The 9,128-nt window shown below is 41.0% G+C and overlaps 1 non-coding gene across 1 annotated transcript; it reads right to left on the bottom strand.

Moving 5' to 3' along the window:
- Positions 1-1,156: 1,156 nt before the first annotated feature.
- On the bottom strand, positions 1,157-1,263 carry LOC126675994 (small nucleolar RNA R71). Its single transcript, XR_007640172.1, has one exon. It is a non-coding gene; the product is annotated as a small nucleolar RNA R71 (small nucleolar RNA).
- Positions 1,264-9,128: the final 7,865 nt, after the last annotated feature.

Here is a 9,128-nt window from a genome sequence, read left to right as displayed (position 1 = left end):
AGTTAATAATTGATTAGCTAATTAGGTTGTGATTTTATTTGAATCTTTGAGGCTTGAGAGAGCGGGATTCGGTGCATTAGAATAGCTCGATTCATAATAAAATCACTAGATAAATTTTGATCCATTCTTCTACTTGTTTATTTGGAATTATCAATCCTTGAGCTTTTTATCATTATTGTTTAAACTTCAATTTATTTGTTTGATTTCAGATTTTTAGTCTAATTACTTGAGTTAATTTACTTTAGATTATAATTACTTTACACAAATCCATTTATTTTCCTACTAGCCAATTAAAGAATATTAAAAATTAGTTGTTTAGTTCATTGTTCCTTGTGGGATCGATACTTGGTCTTCCAAGTTATATTACTTGTGCGATATTGTACACTTGCGATTATTTGCCAACAAGTTTTTGGCTCCGTTGCCGGGGAGCAATTGCGATTAAATTAATTAAAAGTATCTTATTCTTAGATTGAGTTAGTTTTATTAAATTTTTGTTATTTTTATACTTTGTGATTCTTGGATTTTACGTTGGTTTTCTTCTTTGTGTTTGCTCATGAGTTTTGGTTAGTGTATGCCTAATACACGACGTGCCAAAAAACCGCTAGAACCGTTTCAGTCAGATTTAACATCCTTCGAAAGAAGTATCCGAAAAACAGCGCGGAAATCCAAAACAATGGAGGACGACCGTAACCCTCCGTTGAATCACGAAGGGATTGTTCCACCACCACCACCACATGATGGCCTAGCTCTTAATAGGCCAAACGAGAGGGTTGTCCCTCTTCCCGAAAGACGTACCTTGGGTGAATTCTTCTTACCCAACGTGGACAACGCCAACTATGGATGTTTTGCACCTCCTATCCTCGCTAACAATTTTGAAATCAAGTCGGGAACGATTCAACTACTTGAAAGTCGTTGCCAATTTTATGGGTTGGAACGCGAGGATCCAAACGCTCATCTTTCAAAATTCACGGAGGTATGCAACACATTCAAAATCCATAATGTGACGGAGGATCAAATCAAGCTTCGTCTTTTCCCTTTCTCTTTGAGGGATAAAGCGAGAAATTGGATTCAATCACTTCCAAGTACCTCAATCACAACATGGAAGCAGTTGGCACAAGCTTTTCTCAATAAGTATTTCTCTATGGGCAAAACGGCGAGGATGACCAAGGAAATTATAGATTTTCTACAATTACATGGTGAATCTCTATACCAAGCTTGGGAACGCTTCAAAGAGCTTCAAAGAAATTGTCTGCATCATCATCTAGGGAGGGAGCATCTTGTCTCTATTTTCTACAATGGTACCAATGAGGGTACACGGGCAACGATTGATGCGGCATCGGGAGGATCACTTATGAAAAAAACTTATGATGAGGCCAATAACTTGCTAGAGGAACTCGCTACAAATAGTTGTTCTTGGTCAACCGAGCGGTTGAGGCAACCACCTCAAAAGGGTATAATGACCCTCGAGCAAACCCAAGAATTTGAAGCAATGAAAGCGAAGAATGCGACACTTCTAGCACAACTCGAGAATTACAAACAACAAGCAAATCAAAGGAATGCTCAACTTGCGGTAGTTCAAATGGGTTGCGAGACTTGTGATGGGAACGATCATTCGGGAATGGATTGCCCCGTCCTACATCAAAACTCAAATGAGCAAGTCAACTATGTCAATGGGCAAAGGCAAGGCAATGACCCCTATTCCAACACCTATAATCCAGGATGGAGGAATCATCCTAACTTTTCGTGGAGGGACAATTCGGGTCAAGCCAATGCAAACCCGAATATAGGAGGAGCAAATTTTCAAGGAGGAAACTGTGGTCCACAAAACCAAGGAAATTTTAACAACTACCGACCACAACCCCCACCCGGTTTTCAAAATCGGAATACGGATGAGGGGAGCAAAATTGACAAGCTTATTGAGGAAGTTAGAACCAGTTTTAAGAACCAAGCTTCCGTCAATCACCATCTCGAGACTCAAATTTCTCAACTTGCCATCTCGCTTCAAAATAGAGCTCAAGGGTGTTTACCATCTACAACGGAGTCAAATCCAAGGGAGCAAGTCAAAGCCATTGAACTCCGAAGCGGGAAAGAACTTGATGATCCACATGCAAGTAAAGAGAAAGCGATCGATCTAACAACGGGAACAAATGAGGAGGAAGTAACCGAACTTCCATATGTTAAACCGCCACCTCCTCCTCCATTTGTGCCAAAGGTCCCTTTCCCGGGACGATTGAAGAAGACACCGGATAACTAAAAATTCCATAAATTTCTGGAAATTTTCAAGAAACTCCAAATCAACATAAGCTTTGCGGATGCTTTGCGTGATATGCCTCAATACGCGAAGTTCCTCAAAGAAATCATAACAAAGAAAAGGAGTTGGGACGACAAAGGCACAATTTCCCTAACGGAAAATTGTAGGTCACTCATCCTTAGTGACTTGCCCACCAAGCTTAAGGACCCAGGGAGTTTTACAATTCCTTGCAACATAGGCGATTTAAATTCAATTAATTGTCTATGTGATTTAGGGGCAAGTATCAATCTAATGCCTTTGTTTCTTTTCAGGGATATTTTTGGTGATCAAACTTTGAAGCAAACATCAATGACGCTTCAATTGGCGGACCACTCCCTAAAAAAGCCATACGGAGTGGTAGAAGATGTTCTAGTCAAAGTAGACAAATTCATCTTTCCGGTGGATTTTGTCGTACTTGACTATGCGGCGGATAAAACATGCCCTATGATTCTTGGGCGTCCTTTCATGAACACGGGGAGGGAATTGATAGATGTGCACGCCGGACGACTCACTTTGTGTATCGATGATGACAAAGTAGAGTTTGATATGAAAAGGATTATGCGCAACACTTTTGAGGAGGTGGAATGCATGAAACTGGATATGATTGATGGAATCGTGGAAGAACTTTTCCTGGTTTCAAAAGTCATATTCCATTCCGAGGAGACATATGAAACTTCCGGGGAAGAATATTCCAAAGAAGATGAGCCGAAAGCCGAAAATTTGATTAGAAGAGAGAGCGTGACACCACCTTCTTCTATTTCTCCACCAAAGGTTGAGCTTAAAACATTACCATCTCATTTACGGTATGCGTTTTTGGGCGACAACATGACACTTCCCATCATCATCTCGAACAACTTGTCGGAAACACAAGAAGCAACAGTTGTCAAAGTGGTGAAGCAACATATATTGGCGATCGGTTGGCAAATTTCGGACATCCGAGGAATTAGTCCATCGATGGTCATGCACAAGATCAACCTAGAAAGTGAGTCAAGAGCATCGGCTCAAAGACAACGGCGCTTGAATCCAAATATGAAGGAGGTCGTGCACAAAAAGATAGTAAAACTTCTCGACGCCGGAATTATATACCCCATATCCGATAGTGCGTGGGTTAGTCCCATTCAATGCGTTCCAAAGAAAGGGGGGATGACGGTGATTGAAAACGAGAAGGGTGAGCAAATTTCCACTAGGACGGTAACGGGATGGCGTGTTTGTATTGACTACCGCAAGTTAAATACGGAGACGAGGAAGGACCATTTTCCATTACCATTTATCGATCAAATGTTGGAGCGGGTAGCGGGCCACGCTTATTATTGTTTTCTCGATGGGTATTCCGGGTACAATCAAATTCTTATCTTCCCGGATGACCAAGAGAAAACAACTTTCACATGTCCTTATGGAACGTTTGCTTATCGGAGGATGCCATTTGGTCTTTGTAATGCACCGGCAACATTTCAACGATGTATGACCTCCATCTTCGCCGATATGATCGAAGATATTATGGAGGTCTTCATGGATGATTTTTCGGTATTCGGGGACTCTTTTGAGATATGCTTAAATAATCTTGAACGAGTGTTGGCCCGATGTGAGGAGACCAATCTAATCTTGAATTGGGAGAAGTGCCATTTCATGGTAGAGGAGGGAATTGTCTTGGGACATAAAATCTCCAAGGACGGCATTGAAGTAGATAGAGCAAAAACGGAAATCATCGAGAAATTACCACCACCAACTACCGTAAAAGGAGTTCGTGCCTTCTTAGGGCACGCCGGGTTTTATCGACGATTCATTAAAAATTTCTCTTCCATTGCTCGTCCTTTAACTAATTTGCTTGTTAAAGATATTCCTTATGAATTTACTAATGATTGCCTTATTTCTTTTTCTAGGTTGAAGGAAGCCCTTATCTCGGCCCCAATTATTTCATCACTCGATTGGACTCTTCCTTTCGAACTCATGTGTGATGCAAGCGATATAGCACTTGGGTGCGTTTTGGGGCAACGGAAGGAGAAAAAGCTTCATGTGATATACTATGCGAGCCGAACATTGGCGGGTGCTCAACTCAATTACACCACCACCGAAAAAGAGATGCTTGCGGTGGTGTTCGCATTGGATAAATTCCGGTCGTACTTACTTTGCTCTAAGGTTATCATCTATACGGACCATGCGGCCCTTCGATACCTTTTTGCAAAGCAAGATGCTAAACCGAGACTAATCCGATGGGTGCTTCTTATGCAAGAGTTTGACATCAAAATTCGCGACAAGAAAGGAACGGAGAACGTCGTCGCCGACCACTTCTCAAGGTTAGAAATTCCGGAACCAATTATAAGTGGCGTAGAGATTAATGAAACGTTTCCGGATGAGATATTGATGGTACTTTCGGAAGTAGAAACGCCATGGTATGCGGATATCGCAAACTATCTATCTTCCGAAATAATTCCACCGGACTTGACTTACCACCAAAGGAAGAAGTTCTTGAGCGATGCTAAACGGTTTCTATGGGAGGAACCGTACCTCTTCAAGGTGTGTGAAGATGGGATTTTGAGGAGATGTGTCCCACTACAAGAGATGATGCCTATACTTAGTCAATGCCATTCGTCGGACTATGCGGGTCACTATGGTACATCAAGGACCGCCGCTTGTGTGCTAGAGTGCGGATTCTTTTGGCCTACGCTATTTCGCGATGTAAAAGATTTTGTTAGTCATTGCGATCGATGCCAAAGAGTGGGGAACATATCTAAGAGAGATGAGATGCCGCTTACCAACATTCAAGAGGTGGAACTTTTCGATGTGTGGGGAATAGACTTCATGGGTCCATTTCCTATGTCGTTTGGAAAGCAGTACATATTGGTGTGCGTAGATTACGTTTCAAAATGGGTAGAGGCGGAAGCATTACCCACTAACGATGCCAAAGTAGTGTTGGATTTTCTCAAACGTTTGATGAATCGATACGGGACTCCTAGAGCAATAATAAGCGACGGTGGATCTCACTTTTGCAATAGGCAATTCGATGCCTTGATGCGGAAGTATAAAGTCTATCATCGGGTCGCTACTCCGTACCATCCTCAAACAAGCGGGCAAGTTGAAGTTTCTAACCGTGAGCTAAAAAGAATTCTAGAGAAAACGGTTAATAACACAAGGAAAGATTGGTCACTAAAACTAGATGATGCATTATGGGCATATCGTACGGCTTTTAAAACGCACCTCGGAATGTCTCCATATCGTTTTGGGAAAGCATGCCATCTTCCGGTGGAACTTGAACATAGAGCATATTGGGCCATTAAAAAGCTCAATTTTGACCTTAAAGCGGCGGGGGAGAAACGTATGCTTCAACTCAATGAGTTGGACGAATTTCGGTTAAATGCCTACGAAAACGCCAAGCTTTACAAGGAAAAGACGAAACGATGGCACGATGCTCATATCGTTCCTAAAACTTTTTCGGAAGGATCGTTTGTCTTGCTCTACAACTCACGCCTCAAATTATTTCACGGTAAATTGAAGTCTCGTTGGAGCGGTCCCTTCAAAATTCGAAGTGTGGCAAGTCATGGAGCTTTGGAATTAGAGAATGCTAGTGGTGAAGTCTTCAAGGTAAATGGACAACGGTGCAAACCGTATCTTGGACCTTTGACGGATCAAGTGGTGGAACAAATCATGTTCACCACTCCTCCATGAATTCCGGGCCACGGTCTAGCTTTTGACTAAAAATAAAGCGCACTCGGGAGGCAATCCCGAGAGGTTCGTGTATTTTTATTTATCTTTTAATTTTTCTTTATTTTAATTTTATTCTGTTTTTTCCATTTAATTCCGGGGTAAGTTTTTGTTTTTGGTAGTGCAGGTATTTCAAAGGTTTATAACAAGTCTCATAAAGGTTTCCAGATGGATTTTGAAAACTTTTTTTGCATTGGTCTCGTTCGAAAACTGACAATTTCGAACGAGACCCTTACAAAATTGTAAGGGTAAACTGGCTCAGGTAAGTGATTTCCCGTTCGAAAAAATGAAATTTCGAACGGGACATGCAAAATTGGCCTTTGTCTCGTTCGAGAATCTCATTCTCGTTCGAGACCAAGAGAAATTTTGCCAAGCCATATCTCTCGGTTAAGTTGTTTTTTGAACGGGAATGGGTTTCTCGTTCGTACCCAGGGAATTTTGCCTATTTCCCGTTCGGGAAAGTGCTTTCCCGTTCGAGAACCAAGGCAATTTTGCCTGGTCTCGTTTGAATTTCGAACGAGAACACAATGGAAATAACAAAACCTGATTAAAATTTATGATTCCCGTTCGAAAAAACCATTTTCCCGTTCGGGAAACCATCAAAAATAGTGGGAAATTTGAATTTTTCATTTAAAAATTTTGAATTAAAGTGTGGTAGATTTCTTGGGACTTGTGTTTCTTTTGAGACTTGTGTTTCTTTTGAAACTTGTGTTTCTTTGAGATTTGTGCTTTCAAAATTTGAATTTTTCACTTGGATTGATGACTTGGCAAATCCGAACCATTCATTAGTGCTTAAATTTCACTTGGATTGATTACATGGTGTTAATCTAAACCGTTAAATCAATTCAAAATTATTAAATGGCAAGTTTGAATTTAGTGGTGGGAAATCTTGAGATTTGATATTTTTCCCTATAAATACCTTGCATTATTCTACTTTTATTTCACAACAAATTCTTCTTCTAATACTTTTCTTTTCTTACTCTCTCAATTTTTTTAGATATATTCTCATTCCGCAATCATGGTGCGAAGCGAGAATGCCGAAAATCAACCAATTCGCCGCTCAAGCACAAGAAATCAAGAAGCGGCTATTCCATCTTTACCGGCCGTCGGAAGAAGCCGCTCAAAATCAACCGCTCCCTCCACCTCTAGGGTTAACACCTCGGTGATCTTGACATCTCGATATCAAGCACCTTTCCAAATCCATACGGAGGAGGAAGGTGACTTATATTTGAGTATTAAGGAGCGGGATATTGCGGTGCCATTTGAAATTGATTTTGATGATATGGAGCGCCTCGGTATTAAAGATGAAATTGAGCGGTACTTAGACATCTTGGGTCTAACGACATTGGCCAAGGTAAGTCACCACTCTTACGATGAGATGACTCTTGAGTTCTTTTCTACTCTTCAACCGGTTCGCGGTTCTCCTACTTCCATTACTTTCCGCATCAACAACACTAGTCATACTCTTAGTGTTGAAGATTTAGTGGAACTTTTTGGAATGAGGGGAACGGGATTGGTCAATTGGGCTCAAGAGTTCGATCAAGTGGCAATTTGGCGGGAATTGACGGATCGGGACAACTACAAGTCCAAGGTGTCCAAGATGAATGAAGTCAAAGACATCAACATGGTGGTGTTCTTGAAATGGTTTGGGCACTCTTTTGGCGGGCGTAATGAGTACTCCAAGGTGGCGAAGAGTGATCTTTTGGCATTGAATGCCATTTTACATCCGGAGATTGAGGCCTACCAAGTCAACACGGCTTATCGTCTTTTGAAGCGATTACGGGCGGTTCCACAAGAATTGTCGAAAATTGGCTATGGATGGTTTGTTCGTGCATTGGCCGAGAAGTACAATTGTATGCCCACGGCATATACCTTGGCAACTTTCGAGTCCACTCCGACGAGGGTAATAAATATTAACCATTTAGATGTGGCCGGGTATGTGAAGAGGGGGAGAATTATTCCCTATAATAGAAGGGTGCGATTGTTGACGAGAGCCGAAAGAGAAGCGGCGGCACAAGCAGAGAGAGCGGAATAAGAAGGAGGAGACGTGGAAGGAAGAGTAGGAAGGCGAGCGGGGAAGGAACCCGCGGGAACTTCTCAAGCCGGCGAGGCGGCTAATATTTCCGGGTTTGATCAACGGTTTTCTGAGTTGGTTGAACAAAACCGGACCGGATGGGAGCAAAACCGGGTTGGTTGGGAAACTAACCAAAAATTACTTGAAGATATCCGATGTGAACAACATGTTGGTCTTGCACAACTTCAATGGAGGCAAGATCGAATGCGGGCACGGCTTAATCGGCAAGAGGATTTTCTTCGGGGTTATTTTAATGCCGCCGGCGGAGAGCGTTATCCATCACCGGAACCATCACCGGATCCACCGGCCTTTAACTAGAGCGAGATTTGTTTTTCTAAACCCAAACTCCTTTAATTCTCTATTTTTAATTTTCTTATTTCTTAGCTTTGGGGACATAGCTAGAAATAGTGTGAGGAGGGGGGAAGAAAATTTTATCTTTCGTTTGGGTTATTTTTCGGTGATTTATCTTTATTTTCAGCTTTATTTTTTATTTTTATTAGGGTGTTGAAGTAGTTTATTTTCAGCTTTTCTTTTTATTTTTAGAAGAATGTATTAGGGTATTAATGTGGTTTATTTTCAAAGGCTTGTATCGCGTTAAATCTTTGTCTTTTTATGAAAGTGTTAGTTGATTTGGTGTGTATCTTAATTAATTTGTCAATCTTAGATTTCCCCGAATCGATGAATGTATGAACGCGACTTCTTAATTCGACAAGTGATAAACGATGCTTGCTTAATGACTTAATAATTCGTTGACATAATCCGATGAAATAAGGGTGAATTCAAAATTTAGACTTATTCAAATCGTTGAAACATAATTGAATAACTTGATGCGGATTCATGACATGTCGATTGTTTATTTTTATAGTCGTTTCTAAACTTTTGGCATAAGTAGCATAATTTTTGTAGGGATTGAGTTTATGGCATAACACTACACGCTTTTGAGAGTTTTGAGCTTAATTTTCTTGTTGTGAGTGTTGATTTCATGTTTTATTTCTAGAACTTGCTCGGTGTACGTTTAAAGTTACACGATTGAGTTTTCAACAATTAGATGATTATGGCAATTAG

This window comes from Mercurialis annua, linkage group LG3 (assembly GCF_937616625.2).
Source record: "Mercurialis annua linkage group LG3, ddMerAnnu1.2, whole genome shotgun sequence".
Taxonomy (NCBI): Eukaryota; Viridiplantae; Streptophyta; class Magnoliopsida; order Malpighiales; family Euphorbiaceae; genus Mercurialis; species Mercurialis annua.
This window is presented reverse-complemented; position numbering and strand designations above follow the sequence as displayed.